The 24,198-nt window shown below is 42.1% G+C and overlaps 1 protein-coding gene across 1 annotated transcript in view; it reads right to left on the minus strand.

The window, feature by feature from the left end:
* Positions 1-24,198, minus strand: part of TRERF1 (transcriptional regulating factor 1) — a 102,126-nt gene that overhangs the window by 71,841 nt on the left and 6,087 nt on the right. The window contains 1 exon segment of the mRNA XM_050894779.1: positions 1,030-1,085. The gene's annotated coding sequence lies outside the window, so the exon portion shown is untranslated.

Genomic DNA, 24,198 nt, shown 5'->3' on the forward strand with positions numbered 1-24,198 from the left:
CAAAAAACCCTCAAGAGTGTTTACAAAAGCTAAATCTCTGAATCCAAGGAAGAAGTCATTTAGTCCTGGTCCTCATACAATGACATCATGCATTTAGCTGTTTCCACTACATTTTCCAACCAACAGCCAAAAAGAACAATAGGGATTTTTCAGGCCTGTAAATGGCACAGAGCTCAGGAAGACAGAGGAGACAAAATAAAACACATAAGTGATAGAGCTGGATAGTCGTAGGGTGGATCGTAGGTTGAAAGACAGTGATAATCCCTATGTAATACTGTGTTTGTGTACACTGTGTTTGTCTGTTGTTTGAATACGGTTATCCCAATGCCTAAGAGTTTTAAAGACATCTACTCCTCTCTGCCAGTGGAAGCCTCTGAAGCAGAAACCAAAAGAAAAAAAGTATCTAAACACTACCTTTTAAAAACACTGCTATTAAAAAAAACAAAACCAAAACCAAAAACAAAAAAACAGCAAACCTACAGCTTCCTTCAGTACATTAGTGACAGCAAATACTCATTTCAAACTCATATCTAGAGGTTTTCTACTCATATTCACTCTGTCCTAATAAAAACAGTCCAAATTCAAAAATACTGCAACAGGAAAAACAAGTTTTAAAGCATAGAAGTTAAAACAGCTCAAAGATCTTTTTACCTTTTAAATGTCCGGGGGGCAGGGGAGGGCAGGCAATATCTCAAAACCGAACAAAAACTCTTCTATCCCATCTATTACTTTATTAAAAGCTCTAAAATTGTAGGATAAGTATGACCTATTTTACTAACCCCCATGCCTGGAAAGGCATACATTTTTGTCTTCTGGACTTTGTACATCAGTTCACCAGAGAAAGGACTGGGACAGAAGCTGTACAGAACAGAGATGGTCTCTGCTCAGAGGGTCAGAGGCAGATGTAACTTAAATATCTCAATTATTTGCAGGGTTCTGCCAGGGAAAGAAACGGTTGTCTTCAACCCGAACAACAAACCAGTGAGACTGTTTTATGTAGGAACATGTTTATTTTACCCTCTCTCTTACCTTATCAGACACATCTCCTCGTCCTATTCAGAATCCAGCAAGTCATAAAATTCCATCTGTAACAAAAGCAAAAGTCCATTAATACCTCCTGATAACCTTACAACAAAAGGCTAATAAGCAGTTCAAGGGGAAAAAAAAAAGTTAAACTTCTGCTGCCATTCCAGTATAATCTACACCCCAGGCAAGTCGCCCTCCCGTCTGCGGCAATCTGGGAAACCTGGATATAAAGGTATTAAAGATGTTGTAACATGTTCTGTAAGAAACACACTCTTCCTCCTTCGGCAAGGATAACAGAGGTGGCCAAAGCATACAGGTTGCCCTGTCGAGTCATAAATAAGTCTGCAGCATCCTCTCATTAAATTAAATGAGCATCAAATTACATAATGTGAATGGTTGTAAAATGAGACCAGTGGTAATGGCTAGAAATAATCACAGTGGTGTTATACATCACGGAGACAATTTTCCATCAGTGTATCAAACCTGGGTATGCAGCACCTTTTATCTCCAGGCCAAGAAACTGTCAGCATGCAGCCTTTCTTAAATACAGTAAAGCATGCAAGAAACGGATGGAACAAAGCTCTCATGCATGAGTTTAAATGACGCCTACCCTGAACAAGTACATTTAATTTCTTAACACCTTTACAAACCAACCTTTCAATGCAACAAAGCTGTTTTTATAACATAGGTAAACATGACGCAGTTTGGCATACCTGGGATGAGAGGAAAGAGTACCGCACACCTAACCAACAAAACTGCAACCTTGGAATTGTCAATAAAATTTACAGCCATCACAGACTCGGGCTTGAACACACACTTTTCCGTGGCACTATTAAGAAAAGGAGACATGACCTGCAATCCAGCCAGTCCGTGAGTCACTAGGGCAGAAGAGAGATCTCCTGTCTGGCAACTTTGTAAAGCGTAAGAGTTTGCCTAGAGCGAGACATGTGAATCAAGGATCTAAAAAACCAAACCAATCAACCCCTCCACACCCCCTTTTAGCCTTTTCAGCTTCCTGCCCACAAGCCCTAGAAGCCTGTTAGTCCAGTGCCAGGCTGGAAAAGGCCAGAAATGTGCAAGAGTGAAACGGCACACTGTATGAGAGGATACTATTAAAAAACCCCAAACAACCAACCCTTAATTTTTCAATCCAGTTATCTGGGGGGAGATATGGCAGGAATGGAAGGAATTGAAGCAAACAGCTTTCATGTTTGCTTCCTTTTCCTGTAGTGATGCTACTAACACTATCCCTGTGCCTAAAGTACGGAACTAGATGCAAACAAGACATTGTGGTTTAGTGGTCCGACGTCTCCGATTTGCACCCTTGCTTTGTTTTCCTTGGACACTGAGCAGCCGTGATGCCAACAGACCCCAGCGGGAACCACAGGTGCTCAGTGCCATGCTGCCATTTCACCGCCAGCAAAACGAGGACAGCTGCACATGGGTCCCCAGCCAGGAGGGCTGCCTGGGAGCCAGGGTCCAAACTGCCTGCTCTGGGATGCTTCTCTTTTTCCCCTTCCTTTCAGTGTACATTAGTGTACACTTTAAGTGCTAAAAATAAACCTTTCATCCAGTGAATACCATTTTCTCATCTACTACTGATGATCATTTATTTTTTGGCATTACCAGTTTAACATGACAACATACTTCCACCACTATGAGGGCTTTTTGGATTCTTTTTTTTTTCTATGAAGAAGAGATCTTTTGTTCACGTGACAAAAAGATCTGAACAAAAGAGAGCCACTAACCAAGAGCCTATTTGAGTATCCCTATCCTCCTATTCCCCTGCCAACCCAGTAAAATTCCTCAGAGCACAATCTCTTCCTGGCTATTTTCAGAGAGACTGCAGCAATCATACAAGAACAATGGGGAAGTTTGTTTTACTCAGAGTAAGTGTTTTGCAGCTTCCAATGTAAATATTTTAATTAATGGATTTTTTTTTCTTAACTCTCTACTGCCTTACTTGTGTTCACATTCACACAGAGCTATCAGGACAGAAGCAGCACTCAACTTCTATAACAGAGAGGAAAAGAGAAATACAACATAGAAAAATGACACGTTGACTTCAGAAAAAGCACCTTCATAAGCAAATCAAAACTCACTGGGCATTTGCTGGGGGAGATCTGGGATGAAAGAATTAAAGAAAAACGAGTCTGCTTATTTCCTGCATCCGGCTGAGGGCTGGTGTTAGTTCCCATCAAGACAGCAGGCCTATTTTAGTAGCCAACTTGCAGAAAACCACAAGCTAATCTGTTTCCAAAATAGTATTACACCCAATGACCAGGCTACAAGGAAAAAGCAATGACTATCTTTCTGCCTCAGCCGTCAATACGGTGGCTCCTAACCACCCCACCACTCTGCATCTACTTCACAGAAATGCTCAAATCTCCTCTTAATGATCCATAAACTAAGCGCTGTGGACTCTGTCAGCAGGATGGGACTCAGATTCACTCTCTCTCCGGGTAGGACTGTTTTGGTACTATAGAAGGTGGCTGGACAGAGATGCCAAGCCATCCTGCACACACACTTCTGGTAGTTTCTGGACCCAGCAGCAACCCCAGGTGCAGGCAGCTCTTCCACTCTGAATGGTACCTCTCCCCGCAGAAACCATCTCCCTCCTCTGCCCCCAGATACAGGGATAGAGTTTGGATGCAATATCAGCAGATGGCTGGCATTCGAGATTTTTTTAAATTTTCTTTTTCAAATGAAGTGGGACACAGATGGTGCTGTTCCTGCTTTCCCAAAGCCTGACTGGAACGTGAACGTAGACCTGTCTGAGCTGGGAAGCTCAACCCCATAGTATGTTTCTGAAGAACTGCAGAAACTACTGCACGGACCAGTTTAGCCTGAACCAGTCCCACACGTGGCAGTGTTTCCCTTCCCCTGCTTTTATCTGAATGGGAGGTTTTGTTCCTCTTGTACTGACCTCACCACACTTGATGCCTGTTAGCAACATCCTTCCAGAAGTTCAACAAGCAGCTCCACAGAAACTCCCTGCCACTGTCAGCAATACACATGCTACCCTGGGTAAAATCCTCACCATATCTTTCTAAAAATACTGCATTTGTACTCTTCCACTGCCTCATCCAAGATGTTGGTTGCACGCTCATAAGACTTCCCAGATTCTGTGATTCTCGCAACCACCATCCACACCAGCAGCTCTATCACCTCCAGGCCACCGGGGCAGTGGCACTTGGCTCGTCACATCCCACTAGGCAGTGGCTAGCGCTGGAAAGGGTGGGAAGAGGCCCACTGCCCTCTTCCCTGCAGGGGCTACTAACTGAAAGAGGAGCGAGACCTCCTGATTGCAGTTCATTGAGAACAAATCTTTCACAGTCCTAAATTAGTAAGTGCTATCAACCACTCCCCATTAGGATGGGGAGCAGTAGGGAGAAAGAATGCCTGGCTGTTAACTGAGAGAGATCCTCTAATTTGGTACCAGCAGGAGACACTGGGGACAACGAGGCGATTGCTGTTTCTGCACAGGCAGCCTGAGGCTGGTGCTCACACAGAAGGAAGCAGACGTGAGCAGATGCATCACCCCCTCATGGTGTGTACCCACCTCAGTACCTGTCTCCTGTGAAGGGTAAACGGATACTGAAGGGCAATGCCAGCCAAGAGCTCCACTTGTGGCAGGGTGATTCAGAAACCTGTGTTTGCAAGACCTTTCCTGTCCCTGCCGATGCCACAAAGTGAAACTAAATCTCCTGACCCTGCATTTGAGTGTTATCAACCACTGCTATGATTGTACACACATGTACAATATCAGCTTTAGCTTCCACACCAGCAAAGACTTTTTTTTTTTTTAAAAACCATTTGTTTCCCCATATTCCCCAACAGATTTCCTGCCTATACACGCAACGTTAAAAAACAGAGTAAGAATCAAAGAAGTAAATATCTCGGCTCAAAGCAGAGCTCTTGCAAAATAAACTCATACCACTTTTCATGAAAGACCCAAGTGAAGAGGCAGACTTTCCATTAAGCCCTCAGTGCACATGGACTCTGGAAAAGGAGATCTCTTAGCAAGTGAGCGAACTAGGGCTTATGCTGGTCCTTCCATCTTCCTCTCTGACCTCTTCTAGGGAGCCACTGCACTTGGCTTTTTCATGTGCCTATTTAATCAGCAACATGAAACTCGCACAACCTTACCGGTGTCTCTGTGGTCTTCTCATCAGGGCAATGAGTAGAAACGCTCCCCAAAGGAGCGGCACATTCATAAGTCTCCCATGCCCACGGGATGGAAAAGAGAGCGAGGAGAGAACAGATGAACATTAATCTCTCCTCCTTGCCTCCAGCAGCAGTCTGTACTCTCCCACGCAGCGAAAAGGGAGGCTGTACAATTTGTGGAGGCCAAACCGTCTGGAAAAATGCAGAGAGAGAGAACTGATGGCAAATTCTCTTCTCTATCGATTCTCTTACCGTAAGGAAAGTGAAAGTCAGTCATTGAGTTGCTGACGGAAGATGAGACCACAGGGTCTTTAAGGGGCTGCTTTTATGCAAACCGCAGAGCTGGACTACTCAGGATTGTATCAGTTCAACATATTTGCTACCTAAAATATTCTGCTCACACACTGCTTGCACTGTATGACTTCTTACGGGGATTACTTTTATTGGCAGATTACATTTTCTGTCTGATCACAGGAACACACAAAAAGGACCCAAGACCACTCTGTTATGGATGCTAATTCACAAATGTAGGACTCCTCTCTAGCCTACATGACTCCAAACACCTACTTCCTAACCATGAGTAGGTAGCCAATAAGCACATGAAATACCAAGCTTGGAGCAGTTGCCACCACACACACTTCTTTGATTTGTGTCTCAAAGGTGTCTGTCAGCATGCAGTACTGTACATGCGCCAAATGAGAGCACGGGGGAGAAGCTCTAAGCAGGAAACAGAAGCTCGTCTTAGATTAGCACAGCTCACTCAAGTGTAGTGCTATGCTCAGATTTGGTTTTGATTTGCCAACCTTGCTGTCATTGGCTAAGAGGATGTTTGAAGTTTTGTTAAAAAAAGCCAAAAAAAGCGCCAGAAAGCTAAAACAAACACACAAATTAAGTTGCCCTGGCAGCAGTCAGTACCTTTAAAATTTATGTAAGATGCACCTTTCTCAGCCTCTGTTTTACAGCATCCTGCTTCTTGCTTTCCCATCTCACCTTCCAGCTGAAGGCAGCTGCTCTGATGGGCACCTCCCAGGTCTCCAGCACATCATGTGCAAAAAGATGCAGCAGATAGAGCAAAAAGAGTGTCTCGCCACTGCAGGAGCCTGAGGCAACACCAGCCACCTCTGATCTCGAGAGTCCCTCCCCACCACCCCCAAATCCCTACTACAGGAGGAGCACTTTGTTGCCTGTTGTCTTACAAAAAAGCAGCAAGTCCAACACCAGCTTGGCTCCAAAGAAATTTTAAATGGCACCTTGGTGGGCTGGCAGCAGGCTTCCAGCTCTCACCATTAATTCCAAAATTAACAGACCTGGAGTCATCATATTGCCTGAAGATGGCAGATCCTACCCTCAAACGTAGGCACCAGCAATTGCAGCCATGGTTTCGATTACGCTAATAGCTGCCCAGTAGGAACCACTCCGAAAGAGTTCACTTGCTTACCCTAACTCATGATAAATCACGGTAGCAGAGACATAGTGCAACTAGTAACTTGATCAAGGGCAAGGTAAAAGTTTTTCTCCAGGTAATCTAGAGAAGAAATCTGAGCCTTAAAGGGAAAACTTAAATGAAGATTGAGGGGGGGGAAAAAACCCCACTATTTAATGTTAGTATTTATTAATATTTGGGCTTCAACTATGGATAAACAGACAAGAATCTCTCTGCCTGTGCACATATTTAAGACTGTTTACACATGAAGTCCAAAAGGATGTCCTCATTTTATAAATAATTTGATCTGATGACTACATCAGAAAAAAGTGCAACTTGAGGCTACATACAGAGGCAAAACACTTGGCTACTGACGTCTAAACAGGGGGGGCAAAGACTAAACATCAGAGTCACTAAAACTCAGCAAATGGTTTACAGTTGAAGCTAAGCACATAACACAGTGCACATTCAACACACACCAAACTGTGACTCTTCTTAAACTTTTAAAGCTGTGCTTACCGGTAAGTCATTGTAAGTATTCCATATAAGATTCTCCTAAAGGTAAACACTCCATCTGTTACTTATACCTGACCACCAGAGTAAGCCACCCGGCAATGCCTTACTCCTCTGATGTGGTAGGCACAACACATCAGAAAGAGTGCTTGTGGAGCCACAGGGCCAGGTAACACACAGATGGCATCGGGAGAAGCTGACACTTCTCTCTCCCAGAAACAAGGAAAAAAGGTTCCTGAAAGATTTACCAGCTGAGCTCAAACCCTGCATTTTTGTTTTCCTTTGTCACATGCTCCTGTATGTGCGCATATATGGTTGTAGTTACAAGTGTATGCAATTTGCTTAAGATCAATCACTTTGCATGCCAGGGCAGCAGGGGAAACAGAAACCCTGCGCACAAGAAACTCATTATGCTATAAAGAAATACTATTTCCAGCTAAAATTTGCTCTTCAGTTTAGTCAAATGCACAAACTTAGTTTGTTTCCAGTTCTGTTTCTCAACTGAGAACAGCAACATAAGAATACCACAAGCAGTCTCAAAAGATGGTCAAAGAGGTATTTGCCACCCAAAATTTTGAGTAGACTTCCTAAATTGAGCAAATGATGGTTTTTTTTGTGATGTTCTCTATTGTCTGCTGCAAGCCATAATGCCAGGTCATACTCCGAATACATTGCACAAGGGCATGCTTTGAGTTTAAAGTGAGAGGCAATCAAGAGGTCTGTACGCAGAAGGAATGAACAGAGGCTTTTTTTAAAAAAAAATAAACACACAACAAAAAACAAGCAGTATACATGTAATTTTAGTGTAGCTAAATTTTGTATAGCTACTGATACTCTATATACAGTATCTGATATACAGTATCAGTAGACAGTATCTGATATACAGTATCAGTAAGGAATATCTGACAATAAAGTAGAAGTCTGTGCTTTTAAGAAGACCTACATTTCTGACCCAGAGGAGCAATGAGGACTGCAAGCATTTAACTTGAAATCAGTGACCACATGTGGTAAGAACGGTTTGCCAGGATGTGATCCTTAATTATGACTTCATCCTGCACAGCTCCCTTGAAAAAGGATCAGCTGAGACATCTTGCCCAAAGCAGCTCCTACAGAGCACAGCCCAACCAAAGAGGAGACCAGGGTGCCAAAAATAACAATAAAAAAAGTCTTCCCCTCAAATAATGAGGTATCCCTTATAATTCAGCCCTACAAAACCGGATTTGTCAAGTTCTAAATTGGGTTGCAGCAATATTTCATTACAGCATAAATCTTCCTTACACCCTAGTAAAGATGTCTAATAATTTAATATGCTATAATTTTTTTTTAATCTGGAACTCGTCAAAAATCGCCTGAAATAGGCATCTCTTTTACAGTCCACTTTCCATATAGGTATAGATTCCAAAATGTAACTGGTTCACATTCTTTGCATGGAAAAACGTTTGCAAAGTGCATTTACATGTAGACTAAGAAAGGTTGTAATTATCTCTCTCGGGTTTCTTAGGTAGGTCAGTACACATCCTACAAAGGCTTCTGTATTATCCCATGATATTCATCGAGCATCATTTTTTTCTGAAAGCAGCAGAACCTCTTGAAAAGAATTACACCAACAAGTAAAATTTTCAGAAGAAAAAAGTGGGATTCCAGAGCCAGAACTTTTAGAACTTTTAATAAAAAGTTTCACACCCCTTTTTTTGCTGAAATGGCTTACTACACAAAATGCTGAATTACAACTGCCTCATATACTACTATTTCAGTGGATAACAGGCACAGACTTCACATGAAAAGAAATAAAAGAAAGGAGAAGATATTTAAATGGATGGGGAAGATACTGCCAGTGGTTGTTGTTATTAAAATTTGTAATTCCCATTCCCTCCCAAATAATCAGGTCTGTAATAAAACAAACACCATTTCAAAGCAGTGATGTGTCTGTATAAACCACCACTGTAAAAAGTTAAGAATACGACCACATGAAGCCCTATAGAATATACACATTTTTCTTTATGAAATAGATATGATGAAAAGGGCTACATAAATTTAAGATTGCTCAAAGTTTGAAAAAACAGTGATGTCATTATTTTCCTGCTGCTTCTGAGAAGTAAGCACAGTTTACATCCTCACTTCCTGCTGTCCCGCTTTACTTTTCTTAACCCAAGAAACACAGGACTGGCACCGCAGCACTTCAGTGCTGGGATCATCGGAGGAAGTTGGGACAAGTCCGTTTTACATCTCACCAAGCCTCTTTTAACAGCAATTCAATAAAACCTGCACTGCCAGGAGTTAAAATAAAAGGTGAACTGCCCTCTTATTTGCTATGTCTCTACAAGCATGCGTGCTATTTTTTTCTTTACCCTGGTCAGCCGAGGGTCACTAGCAGTGTATGGAGAAGCTAATTCATGGTCCTGATCCTGCAAAACCCCACTAGGAGAAGGCCCCAGAAAGCATCTAAATCGAGTATGCAGCAATTAAGATGTGTTTGACTAGTCTGCTTATCGCATGATTGCACTCCCTGGAGTGGAGTCTTGATACCGGCTTAAGTCAAGATAGTGAGTGTCACAACCATTTCACAGCTTGCTGTCAGATCTTTGAGACAATTTTAAAGAAGAAAGAAAAAAAAAGTGTGGGTTTGTTTTTGGTTTTTTTTTTAAACTTCAAAGATTTTACACTGGGGCAAGGCTTTAACAAAAGTGTTATTTTAGGTAACTGACTGATTCACTTTTCCCTGAGATTAAACGATATCAACCAATTCCTAAAGAGCCAAGCAATCTAAAAGCAGCTCCCTGCAAAAAAGCTGGGTTCGTACCATCCAAGGAAGTTCCTAACTCTGTTTTTAGACTAACGTACAGCCAACCCTGTTGCTTCTCTCTTGGTTCCCACACTGAAACAGTGGGAACTTTACTTTCCCCCTTTACTTCATTTACCAAACTGCTAAATTTTCTGTGCTCCAGACTCCCCTCAGGGGTGCTCAGGCTGGGGTGGCCGCAGGAGAGCGGAGGCCGTCTGCAGGGCTCGGGCAGGCTTCTGACAGGCTGGAGGGGGTGTCTGTATTTTGCTTTTTTGAAGTCAAATGCTGGGACTAAGACTGGTAACAGGAAACTCCTTAGTTAACCATTTCTCCCAGCATTCCTAGGAAACAACCTGTCTGAAAAAGACTTTTTTTTTAAATTAAAAACAAACACGAACACCAAAAAAACCCAAGAACCCAGTTATCTAAGATTAATGCCCAGCCAGTTTCCCCACAGTTTTTAAGAACTGAGCTGGCTTTTCCAGCCAAGGAGGAAGTGAGGCCAGACTCCGAGAGCCGTTGGGCTGATGCCGATCTGCAGAAACTCCATGGAGCTCAGTAAAATTATTCTGCATTTATTTATAGCTCCGTCAATAAATGCAAAATCTGGTAAAAATGGTTTTCAGATATTGAAATTGTACTAGCCTTAAAAATTTACTTCTAGCTGATTTCTGACTTTTGAATGGCTCAGATAAAGGAGGGACCTGTCTTAATTCCTGTCTTTCTAAATTTGCTTCCCCAGGCATCTCGGTTAATTCAGTGCATCTACTACAATTAAAGCTTACTTTTGTTGTTCTACTCTGTGCTTTGTATTTTACAACATCTGCAGTTGTATATATACATGAAATGCATATTAGAATTTGTTTGTTTTTGAACAAATGGCACACAATAAATATAAGTAACATAAATATCTGACCTTACATTACCAAATCACCAACACTTCAAGCAAGGACTTTTACTCAGTTAGCATTCTTCTTTAAAACACACACACACCCCAAAGAAAAACCACACAACACAAAAAAACACGAAATCTTCTCCCTAGAGTAGCATTTACTTGCTGAGAAAAGTTAATATTTTCCTTAACTGGAACATTTTTATAGCTGGGAAAACAATGCATAAAGAATTGGCTAAATTCACATGCTTGTACATCCATTAGTTAAAATATTTCTTCAAGGAAGTTAACCAACAGAGTTATGTCTAACACACAGAGTCACATAAGTAGTGCTGTCCACAAAATACTACCAATAAAAATATTCCTATAAACAGCAGAAGAAAAACATGGTAATGTTTATAACACAGGTGGATCATCTTGCCAATCAGACTCGGAGCTTTTATGGCATTACAATTAACAAAATAAATTTTTAACAATTACAGCCTTGGTTAGTCTTCGTACCTGGCAGAGTTTGCAGCTACTACCTCCAATGCACTTAGTCTTGATTTTGAAATCAAGGTACACCAACTAAATTATTAAAATCCTCAACATTCACTACTGCCCTCTCTTTCTTCAAATCATAAAAAAACCAAACCAAAAACCCAACCCATCTCCAACACCTCTTCCCAGAAGCATGCTTTCTAGGTTTTCATATACAAAAGAGGCTGGAACTTGCCCCAGCTGATCTGCACAACTTTGATGACTGCATTTTCAAAATAAAAGCCAGGAAATTAGTCATGGTAGAGTAGCATCTCTAGGGGACAGTTTGGGTGGCCACCAGCAAGATGCGCGTGGAAGGATGTATGAGAGGGGAAGATTGGTATCTACCACTTCCTCCCTTCTGCCAAAAAAAAATTAGAAGAGGCGAGAGAGTCCTTCCTCACTTACTGCGGGCTCGACCCCAGGCGCAGGAGAGGGCCAGTGCTGGCATTCATGCACAACCCAGAGAAGGGGCAAGACGAACAGATTTGGTGGGGAAATTCCTCAAAGGCAAAACCACATGCTCTCACCAGTTTGGTTAAATGGTGATTTCTTGAAGTGTCTTGGAGAGCAGTTGTTACAAAAATAAGACCACAAACCTGTAAGGGATCGGACCTCCAGAAGGACAGTCCTTTGCAGTCACCAGCAGCTACATGGTACCTGTTTAGCTCAGGAAGGTCATCAGAACATCCACACCCATAAAAAACACAGAACAGCCTAAAACACACCACCTCTTCCCTATGGCAAACCCACAAAAAAGGCTCCTTTTTTTTCCCCCCTCCCACATAAAGAAAGGGGGACATCACCATGCCCCAAATCACCATAATAGGAAAAACTCACTAGGTGGAACAGGCAATTTCTTTAGGAGCTGGTCCATGCCCAACCCCAGCGCAAAGACTCTGCAGTGAAATGTAAGTGTCCGACCGGACTCACTCTGCAGGCAGCCGGCAAAAGGCAGCGCTCTTCCCAAAGAAATTTCAGAAGCTAAAGCAATCGGCAACTAACCCTTACACAAACCTGAGCAGCTTAATTTTGGGTATGATCCAGAGCTAAGTCAGAGCTGTCCAGCTCTACCCCAACAGATTTCACCCGTTATACAAAGCACGGGCCAGCTGGGCACACCTTTCAAGTCTGCCCCCCCTCAAGGACAGCACCACAAACGGTCAACGCTCAACAAAGATTTTTTTTTTACCACTACCTGCAAAAGGTCAATGCTGCAGGCAAGGAGACAAGCGTCAAGTCCTCCTCCAGAGGCCATTTTGCTTGTCCTAGCACCCTGCCAGACCCATCCAGCCTTCCAACATGACCATACCTTGCAGATGGGTGGGTTTTTGGGCCCTGAAGGCTACCGAGCCTCTCCACAGCCAACAGGCCCCACATCCTCCACCACACGTCCCACCAGCAAGAGCAGAGACGCTACCAATGTGGGCATGGAAGGGAAAGGAGGAGTGATAGCAACCCAGGATCCAGCCCTGCCTGCTGCAAGATGAGGAGCTGAGCAAAGGAGTGGCTCCTACTGAGAGAGGGCCCACTCCTAGCACACCCTCAGAGCAGCGGCACACCACAGGATGCCATGCGCAGGGCCCGGCCGTCCTACCCTGGTAGAAATGTTTAACCAAAGCCCACTTTTCCCCACACTTCCACATCACTCGCACAGGATGACAAAGGAACAAAAAGACCCCCCGGGAAACTGAGGGAAAACTGTGCAGAAGGACCTCCTGCTAGACTGAGAACATGCCTACCACTGAGAGCAGGGGGAGAAATGGAAACCAGTGGACTGAATCACAGGGCATTAAAAGCTTGGTGGACAGCTGCTCTGCCAATGGAGACATAGTCAGGGAGTAACTTCCACAACAGCTCTGGGAGCTACGGGGTGGCTAGAGGAGAGCAGAAGACCCTCATTTCTCTTCAAGGGCATCACCCTTTCTAAATGATCTCGGGCAACCTCCACACCACTGCAGCACCCTAACCTAACAAATGCCTTCCAAAGGCCTCAGCCTAACGCTTTGGCCTCCAATACCTTCTCTCATTTGCCTCTTCCCACACCTCCCATCGGCCTCCCCTCCCTACCTTGTGGTATTTTGCACAGGTCTGGGCACAGCAGCATTGCCCAGCACCAAGAGGTGAGGGAGCCAACACACTCCCACCCCAGCCAGGGCAAGCTGAGGAGGAGCACCAGGCAGAAGAGCTGAGCTGGGAAGCCAACCTCAGCTGGCAGCAATCACAATTTGGCCAAACCCAGTTAACCCACGTGTGACCCTGGCTTCTGGTGGGCTGGTGACTCCAGACTGTAAGGCCTTCACAGGAAACTCCATTTTCCTGAATGATGCTCTTCTCCTTTATCCTCATTAACATCACTTGCTTATTTTTTTCAAAAGCAGGGAAGCTAACTATGATTTCTGCTCAGTCCTTCCTTTTCACACTGAGAAGCACCTTACAGAATAGATTTTAGTTGTCTTTGCTTAGAAAAATATGTATTTTTTTCAAGCTTTAATGGTCTCCCTTTAGCATCTCTACTTTCCAAGCACTAGTATGAATTTTCCACAGATTTTTAACCACACGGTAATTACACAGGCTAGATCCCTTTCTCTGAAACTTCAGATGTTAATTAACAGTGAAATGGCCATGTTAATAGCTTTGCTTTTTTTAAGCTTGCTGGGATCATTACCTTACTCCAACTTCATACAGCCAGCAAAGAGGAAAATGTACGCAAGCAACAACGGCAAGAAGTAAGCTACAACTAGGCTGTGGATCAGTAAGAAATGGAAAAATTGATGGATGAATAATGCAGAAATGATGGATTGGGTTACTGAGTTGTATGCATGGATATGACTATGTCACAGGGCGCGTATTTACACCACACGTAAATGTTTGGCGAGTTGGAGTTTCTCTTTTGCCTTCTGTCGTGTTCATGTATACAGCCTCCTCCCACAGCTCCTACCAAGAGCCATGCTCTCCAACAGTCTGTGCTGTCTCCTGGAGATGGAAAAGCCTGCTTTTGGCCCAAATAAGAGTTCACCCTTTTTTTTTCCTGGGCCTTTTTGAAAGTAAAAAAAAGGGCATTTCAACTGGAAATAATTCTCATCATCCCAGGATAAAAGATGATACAACACAAAACCACACAATGCCATTTGTATTTAAAACTTAACAGCTTCAAGATCAATCTTCTTCAGCTATTAAAACAAGTCAGAGAGATGCTGGGGGGAGGCGAAGCTTACACTTCAGATACACTGCTTCTGATATTTGAGAGGTTTAATACAGATACTATCCCATAAACTCTTCAGCATCACATTTATGAGCAGAGGGACACATTTATTTTTTTGGATAGGAAACATGGAGTAGATGACCATCACATCACTGGTGAAAACTGCTATGACATAAAATAACCCACAGCCACCTGAATTTGTAAGTTCCTCTAACGAAGTAGCATGTGCCAAGCCAGGCAATCCTGATGAATTAGATTAGAAGCCTACAGACTTCTCAGAAATAATGAATTTTCTCAAAGACATACATACACTCATGCTTCTGAACAAAAATAAATTCTGACTTCTTACATCCACGTATTTTCACTTGAGCATAAACCTGTAAGATTATTAACTGTAATAAAGCTCTAAAATGGATGCTAAAATGGTGTTTGAGGGCAGCATCAAACACTCCAAAAACATATATAAGCTGAATTCTAGTGCACTATATAAAGGCAAGTTTCAACTAGAAAGCTTTACTGTGATTTGTGGTACTTTAAAAGCACTCTTGTAACAATTTTAATAGTTTAAAATATTGGAGCTTAGTCCCAAAGAGATGTAGCTAGCACTAAACTGCCATTTTAATGGAATTTTTGCACCCTCTCTCCATGCTCTACTTTATAAATAAACCTCTAGACTTTTTATTGATTTTTTTTTAACATGATAGATTGAGCCTCTCTGCCAGAGAGGGCCAAAGAACAGCACATGAAAAATTACAGGTTCACAGTTTGTGAAAGGGACAACAATAACAAAACCCCCAAGGGAAAACAATTGCAATATAATGCATATATGCCTGTGTTCATTGCTTTTCAGATCTGCACTCTGTGTGTGTGTGTATATATATCTCTCAAGAGCTCTTTATAAAATTTACTGTCAGAAACAATTAAAAGAATACCATATACAGTTATATCAGGTGCTGTACATCTTTTTCAGTTACAAAGCGTAAACTTGACTTCAGTGTCTGACTTTAGTAGCACTTGTTCTGAAGTGGTATACGACATGCCATCAAAACTATCTCAAACAGTTTTGTAGTAGTTCAAGCTCTAGGTTCTGGACATGCAGAAGTAAAAACATTCAAGAAAGTTTTTTTTATGGTGTATATATAGCAAGAGCTAGCATAAGTTAATACAGTTAGCCAGTCTTACAGGGTCCTGTGCCAGACAGCTCATCAGGATACTGTCCCACTGACCCAAATTCTGTAACCAGCTCTGCCCGTGTGAACACCACCAAATGCATTTGTGGTTAAGCTGTGAGATCACTACTCCTGCAACCCAGCTCAGAAACATACTACAGAAACATACAGTGGCAGAATAAAAACTTACTACCCATGTCCATGGATGGAAGTGTAATGGATTCATAACCCACCCACATGAAAAAAGACACTGTTAGTTTTCTGACACAGAGAGGGACCTACTTCGGTCACATGATCCAATTTTCAGTTACCAACATTTTGCAAGGGATAAGCAGAACAGCTGATACCACAGGTCACTTTCTTACACAGGGAAGAACATGAAGGACAACCAAAAAAAAAGGAAATGCAACAGAATGCCGGCCGCAAAACCTAAACTTAAGTACAATCATAGATACTTAGCAGTCTTTTGTCTTTATCCCATTTGGTTCATCTCTCCTTACTGCAATGTATTTTTTTAAGTCTGGATCTGTTCACTGTATATGTGACTAGATTAAAAAGATTCCTCGAACACATGACTGTGCAATATCGTTTGAATTCTTTGCAGGGCCTTGCAAACTCCCGTGTGCTTAATTTTAGAAACAAGGACAACAAAAAAAATTCAAAACCCCAACAACAACGTCTGCCATTTCCATATGTGCTCTATATTTTACTAGTTCTTTACCAGAAACGAAAAAAACAAAAACCAACAAACCCTCCACAAAAAGAATGTTAGGGGCATTATGTCGTCCCTGACACTTTGAAATACAAGATACTTTCGAATTGTCGGTCTCCTAGAAATCTGTTACCCCCAGCTATAAGTTCCCCAACTGATACACAGAAGGAACGGCAATTCACAGAGCTATTTGCGGGGCTGTGAAGATGATGTGACAGCAGTATCAGGGATACTGGGGGATTCCGGCCATGCAATGCCCCGAAATGATTTTCAGTGGACACAGTTGCATTGTTCCAAGTCCAGAGCAACTACGAGTCTCCTCACATCTTCCTCTTGGCGGTTGTTCTTTGGATGATGGAAGGAGACACAAGATCAACAATTACAATCACAGTAGTAACCAATGGGGAACTAATATACATGCATGCAATGCAACGGCAACCAGTAATACAACCAGAACAGCTCAGGATGCATGACAAACATACAGGGAAAGGTGAGGTCAAAGAGTGGGAGAAACCAAACTAGAGATTTCATGTCACATCTCCCACCAGCCCATACCACCGAAGTCACCAAGCACGGGTGCAACGCATGTCCAATACAGTTCCTGTGGGCTGGTGCGCACATCGGAAGGGACGGTGCTTTTTCCTTGATTCAGCTCAACCAGATATACAGACGCAAAACCAGACCTTCCGACTCCTTCTTGAAGGTCACACCTCTGCAGCTGAACTGTGGAGCTGAAGGACCAGCACCGCTACCAACCATGCTGTTGCTCTGCGAGGAACACGACCTTCAGAAGCCAATGGTTTTAACCTTGCCTTTTTGCTGGCACTAAACTCACACAATTCTTTATCCCCATTAAGAGTCTGATTTTTAAATACCGCTCCGCCTCAGCTCACAGGCACCTGCTACTGGCAATTATCAGAGAACATATGTAAGAAAAAAGAATAGCATATGGCTATACAAATAACTACAGCGATGAAGTGCTCCTCGCAAGCTCTAAAAGGGACAAGTAATTTCACCAGAGTCTTCCAACAGGCCACGTCCATGGCGTGCACGAGCACCTACCGCTCAAACACACGCACATAGGGTAACACCAACACGTGCCCTCCCAGGGCATCCCTCAGCACTTCCCCCTCCATCCCCTTCTCCTCGACTGCTACAGAAGAAGAGCTGAGCCAGAAGAGACTTAAAAAAAAAATATATATATAAAGTGCGTGAATGGATATCCATAGTTTTTGCATGCCAAGAGCCCGATCCAAAGCTGTTCCTGCAAGCCTTCCCGCTGAAGGTGCCCGGAGGCCTCCTCACCTTCCTCCCAGGGCGGAGCACAGCCGATGAGATGCAGGAGGAGAAGGGAAATCTCTCCACATCCATTGCAGTGACAGGTGGGTTTGCTTCGCTGTATTTTTTTTTTTAAAGTAATTGGGATCAGTCCCTTCCCCACTGCCTCAGACCTCCCAAAATAGTAAAGATAAATAAAAACATTCTGCATATAGGACGTTATGGCTGGAAATCTAGCAAGAGGAGAGTCAGGACGATTGTTATCCTTTTGCTTTGCCTCTGTGCACGTTTGGTACCACCACCATGACATACCAAGTCTGCTACATTCAAATGTATAAATTCAACATCACATTTCCCCCTTTTCTCTTCTTAATGTATTTATTTTTCCTCTGGGAAGTGACTTACTTTAAAAATTGCTTTATGATTAAAAAAGGCAGCAATCAACTTTTCAAAATGTCAACTTTAATTTGATTTCTGTTTCCCTCCTCCCAGCTCCTCAGGCTCTCACAGGAAACCCCCATGCCTCCATTTCACACTGCCACAGCTGCAGCCCTAGCATCGAGCCCAGAAGGGCAGCCCCAAAACCTTGGTCGTTTCTGGTAGAGATGAGGCACACTCTATTCCCTGCCATGGAGCTCAGCTTTGCATATGGGACATTCAGGCACAGCCTAAGAGCTTTAGTTCAAAAACCTACTCAGACTCACAAGGACAGGAGGTTTTAACCTGCAGGGCTGAGGGGACAATGTGCTGCAGCAAACTCCAGACCTGGTCACCAGATCTACCAAAAGGCAACGCGCCATCCCTTGCTTGCTTACGGTGCATCAGCATTCCCGGGAACAACAAGGCGTCAGGGGGTCACCCAGTCCGGTCGCATGCACAGCGATGAAATGAGTTACGGTCCCACCGATTTCAAAAGGCTTTAGACCACGCCTTTATTTCTCTTCATCATACAAAATTCAGAGCATTAAGATGAAGTTATCAATGTGCCACAGTCAGCAAGGGAAGACTCATGGCATAGAGCTAGTATTCAGTTAATAGCCCAACAGGGAGGAGAAAAACCTCTGAATTTAGCATGGCTGACATAAGCTGTGATGTCATTTCCACACAAAGGCTAGTGAAAAAAAAAAAAATTAAAAAATCTTTTTTTCAGATCCAAGATACAGAGATATGTAAATTGCTTGGCCTCCATTTCAAATAAACGGTGTGAGATAACCCAAAAACTTAATAACGCTTTCAGCCTTCATTCCTGCTCTTCAGAGGACTCGAAGCCTACGACAGGATCAGATCACTGGGAGAGCAGCAAGCCAAACCACTTGTACAGGCACGCAGCCTCAGCACCGTCCCACCCAGCAGTGCCAGGAGAGTCTGGTTCTCACTCTTGAACAAGATGTTTGGGGTTTTTTTTATTTTGGAGGAAGTAATTTTAAACAAACTATCAAAAAAAAAATCTTGCTGTAACAACTCTAAAGGATTTTTGGTACGATTATGGCTGAAATTAACAATTCTCTAAGGACAGATTAAACAAGCCAAGCAAAACAGGTGAAGATCAGAGAGAAAGGGCATCTAAGAATTATAAAAGATGCCCAGCTAAATTAACAGAAAAATAAACTTCAGCCAAACTGAGAAGAAACCACTGAAAGAAAAGGCTGAAAGTACAAAAAAAATTAACTTACTGAATTTGGGTAACTCAGAAAATAATGAGTTACCCAGAATACCGCAGAATAATTTTACCATTTTTAAAAACCACTTTTTTTTTAAATTTAAAAAAATCCCTACTTTTTCCCCCCAAAAGTAACTCCTTAATACAAACTTTGCTTTAAGTGCTATGCATACCTATTATGCCAGTAAATAATTTTAGAACTTGAGAACATTTATGAGAAAATTCAACCTGGAGGGTAATTTTCCTGAAGTTTCTGCTTGGCAAATGAAAATAGTGTTTTCAACAGATGAATATCCTTCCCTGTAATCGTTATTCTGTTACCATCATGTAAATTGGTGTTTTACACAAATGCAGCTTGAAACCTACCTAATGAAAAAAAAAAACCCAACCAAAAATCAAACCAACCTGCACAGGACAGGGCAGAACAGCACTAATAACATGTAAGAACAGGTTTCTAAATAATAATAATAAAAAAAAAGTTGTTGCATAATTTATTCACTTTCCTACTAGTTTCACAGATTAAGATAGCAGCACCATGAGATAACTAAAAGATTTCTTTTGCCTTTAGCTCAGTAATTTACAAGTCTTCAGGTTTCACTGGGTTTTGTTGTTGTTCAATGGGAAAATACTGTGGAAACAACGTTTACCTGCATTCCCAGTCTACAAAGCTCACTAACTGCAGCTTGATAGAGGCGCATGCCCACCAAGCACCATAAAGAAAGATTTACAGTAAGTGGTGACTAATCTTTACAGCGTATACTGTACATGTATCACTGAGTCAGCTTGAAAGTTCGTTCATTCACTCAAACACCGCTTCTTCCATTCTCCTCTCTCTCTGATCTGCAGGCAGATCTGAAATCTGCCTTCCCTTCATTCAAGGGGAGCTTCTTATTGCCTTAATAGGCAATAGGTGCAGGTACAAAAACTTACTGCTATTGTACAGGATTGACCTAAAAAACACGGACTTGCCTACACAGCAGCATAAAAACAAACAAACAGACCAAAAAAAAAAAAAAAAAAAGCCCTACATTTTCTTTCAGCAAGAAACTTGTGTGGATGCAAGGAAGGAGCCCTGCAGGAGGGGACTCTCTAGGGGGCATAAGCTGACCCTGCTACCAGAAAAACTTCCCAGCTCCAACGTTTGGTAATCTGATCGTACAAAGCCTGCGAGAAATGCCAGTTTAAGTGATCTGGTTTACTGGTAACAAAAGCAGTAGCAGAACAACACAGGCACATACTATAGATAGCTGGAATGGACACATATGACTTTGCATTTGCTGAAGCCTAAAATAAGATGCCCCGCTCTTTTGTTCTCTTTTTTTCATTTCTTGCAATTTACATAATTAGCAGTACGGATTTTCCAGAAATAACCTGAAAGTAAAAGTTCTACCTGAAAAAAAAAGCTGTTTATGCTAAGGATAGCATGGGGCTTAAATGTAAGGATTTTCTTTACATAATTGAAGCCTATCATCCACTTTGTAATTACGATTCTTCAACTAGAAGAACACAATTATTACAGAGTAAATAATTACAGCAAAGAGCTGCATTCATATACAGACCCAACCTTGCACTTTCTTTCAAACAGTCACACAGGTAGTTCAACTGACTACAATACGAGCAGGCGTTGCTACAGATGACTAAAAATTGAAAAATTTGGCCCAATACTGAGCACACTTAATCCAACGGAAGCCTCTCCATCAACCAGCTTTATGTAGTAATCTATGTGCCATTGCCACGACGTCTGCGCTGCAACCGTATTAGTTTTGGACCATCGCCTACTGGCTGAAAGCTAGTCTTTAAAACCAGATGAGCCCATGTTATTTTAATGAACCCCTACTTTAACTAACGATCAAGTAGTTAGCCTAGGGATCGTATGCTGACAGACTTCCAGCATGAAAGTATCGCTCCTTTCATAAATTATCGTAATTCTGTGGTATTAGTCCATCGTTAATATATGTGCATTCAACATCCAGATTAAAATTTCTTCTGAAAGTTGGAAATCGTTGAAATAAAAGTCTGCTAGAACCTTATTTTATCATCCCCACTCATGTTAAGCAGTACCTTACTATGCAGGCAGCCTCATTTGGCTTAACTTACGTTCTTTTCATTAACAAAACAGCACTTAACTCAATGTCTTTTTTCTGTGCACCTCCCTTTTCAGGCGTATTATTTCTTTAAATCTAAAGCTGTTTTTAACTTCAAAGACTAATTTTTTACTACAAGCAAAATGAAGGGTAAAATTCATCCTCTGCAATGCATCTTTGGTTTTCAAGCATATAAATGGTGAAGCCTTTTTTTGTTTTACCTGCAAGGCATATTCTCTTATTCATGCTTTTTCATTATAATAGCAGCAACTTTAGAAAAGTATTAAAGTTCATTATGAACCAGCTCTTTCAAAATTTCATAGTCCTAAAAAAAACGCTTTTCCTCACTACAGAAAAATTTTGCTTCTCATTTTCTACTTTTATCAAACACATGCAGGCAGCAGCAATACTTTTTCATCATGATCCATGCAGCTCAGATACCAATTTATTGAACTCTGACAGCATAAAACAAGCTTATCTGACGAAAAAATACACAGAATTACTGTTCATCACCACGACTGAGAAGCCTCTTCCAGTCTTGGAAACACATAGGATCAATGGAAAAAAGAGGGAGAAGCTGCCTGCCCGCGCTTCTGCAAACATTTTGGCTTAGAGGAATTATTGCCACCTTAAATGGAGATATGTCCCTACCATACTCAGATTTAACATAGTTATGAATATGAATCTCAGTTTTCCAGACATAAATTGTGTGCTAATTTAGAAACCTCTCTCCACTCCCCCCACTCTGTACCTGATGCTTTGCCATGCAGGCTTATTGAAACACATGGGGATGGTTCGCAGAGCATTCCTGCAGATGAGGACTGAAAGGTAATTAGTGCTTCACTGCTTGTGTTCAGGGACACCCTCTAACAAAGCAGATACCTCGTTCCTACAATCTGTCTTATCTTGGTGTGATCAGGAGGGTGAAAGTCTTTCCGGACAGAGGCAAGAATGCTATTTCTGACACTCAAATGCCTACAGAAAAGACTGCATCCTGCCCTGCTTGGCATGCTACTGCTCGCAGCAGTTGCATTGCCAAAGAAAGTTAGAACTTCAAACAGCTTTACTCAATCCTTTTATATAAAGTATCCTGGTTCAGCATCTCACCACTAAAGCATGTCAATCTCTGAGATGGTTTTCTGCCCTATTTTTGCCAGGAACTCATTAGAATATCACTGCAAGTACTTGTTTATTATCATTGCTGTGATGTTGAATTCACGTTTTTACACTGATCAATAAAAACTAAATCAACACACTACACACCCAGCCCACACATGAAGAAAATTCATTTAACAAGAAGATCAAAGTTGTCTACCTTCTACTGCTGTAAAATCACAACCAGCCAGTTGGTTTTTGCCGGTTATCTTTGAAGAATGATTGGAAATGAACAAAAGTAATTCTGGAAGCACATACTAAAATTGCAGATACAAAACAGAGATAGGAGGACACATGCAAATAAACACGTGGGAGACCTTCGCTTGAATTTGAGTTGCATGGCAGGCCAAAGAGACAGCTGGAGTATCAACACTCCTGCAAAGCTGCACCGTTCAATGTAGCTTAACATTAACGATTTCTTTTATCAAAACACATAGGGGTTTCTTTGCAACACTGAATATAAGCTTTTGAAAAGTAACCAAAAAAACCCAAAAAGCAAGCCAGCGAGTTAGCATCTGAACTGCTTCCGCCCATTTCCCCCCAGTATATTAGGGGCACAAGCAGCAACAAAACTGCTGTGCTCAATGCTGAGCTACACGTGACATAAACTTGCAGTACAGGTGACTACAGCCTCCTGCGCTCAGCAGACACAGCTTTGGTAATGGCCACAGAGCTTGTGGTTATTTAAACTGCAACCTAGGAGCCACTGCAAAGGTGATGCCTTCAGCCTCCAGAGAGTGCAACATGCAGCCCTCTCCCTGCTGAAAGTAGCATGTAGCCAACTCAAAGACCACCACCTCTCTGCAAGGTAAGCCCAGCTTTGATGCTCAGGATGAAACAAAACATAAGAGGCAGACCAAAAAGAAGCAACTGGGAAGATATTTACAGAACTCTAAGTCAATATCCTAAATATTTCAGGGCTTTGAAATATTTGGCAGCCTACTGGCAGCCTACCTTTTGGGGAAAAGAAAGCTCAGTTTAGTTACGTAGAGTCTTCTAAGTATTCATACTTGTGGCAGATGTGAACCATTTAAAGACTGGTTAGCATCCATTTTTTATTTAATACATTGCTATTGTTGCTAACAATGCAAATCTTAACATCATAAAAAGAGCAAATAACTAGCAAATTTACTTATGAAATAACAATGACACTATTTACTAGTCAGGGAGTTTTTTTCCTGGTACAAACAGGATCTTCCACTACGACATCATCTCCACCAGCTGAAAGAGAGACAGGAGGGTAGCAGCAGAGACGAAGCACTGGCGGTACAAGTCCAGTAGGCAGCACTGCCAGCAGCAGTCCTACTCGAGCACCCAGCAGCTACCGCCTCTTGCCAAAGAAGTCCCATTTACCTGCTCCTTCTTCATGCACCGCTACACTGTCCGAAGGAGTAAATGATCTTTAGTCTCGGATCAAAATGAGTATTAATAGCATCTTATCTTACGCCTCCAAACTTTCACAAATTTATAACGCAGTATTTCCTAATCTGCAGGATTTAAAAACTGTATTCAAAATTAAAGTACATGGGAACTCTTTGAGGAAAAAATATTTCGACATATGAATAACATACTTCATATTTCCTGCTCACCAATAAATTGTATTCAATTCTGCA

Source organism: Gymnogyps californianus, chromosome 3 (assembly GCF_018139145.2).
Source record: "Gymnogyps californianus isolate 813 chromosome 3, ASM1813914v2, whole genome shotgun sequence".
NCBI lineage: Eukaryota > Metazoa > Chordata > Aves > Accipitriformes > Cathartidae > Gymnogyps > Gymnogyps californianus.